This window comes from Penaeus monodon, chromosome 23, assembly GCF_015228065.2.
Source record: "Penaeus monodon isolate SGIC_2016 chromosome 23, NSTDA_Pmon_1, whole genome shotgun sequence".
Taxonomy (NCBI): domain Eukaryota; kingdom Metazoa; phylum Arthropoda; class Malacostraca; order Decapoda; family Penaeidae; genus Penaeus; species Penaeus monodon.
Genome location: NC_051408.1, coordinates 40541482 through 40541810, shown reverse-complemented (window position 1 = coordinate 40541810; position 329 = coordinate 40541482).

Below are 329 nucleotides of genomic sequence, written 5' to 3'. Positions count from 1 at the left end.
TAATAATAAAAACATGATTGTGATATATATTTAGTTATCTGGCCTTGGCGTTCTTCCCCTTGTCCGCCTCATAGCTTCCAAGCTACTTTTTAATCGAATGAAAATTATATTAATTCAAATAACATAAAACAACGCACTTATTATGTTACAAAATATGATAACATCACACGGGACAGTTGAAGATATCAGAGCCTTATCTTCTCATGTTTGTCTTTCACGCCTTTATGGCCTAAGGTAATCTAAGTTTGTTTTATATTCCAGGGCCATCTTCTTCTGGAACATTTCCATTCCTGACTAGAAAAATATCTCCTTATCGATATGAAAAGAGT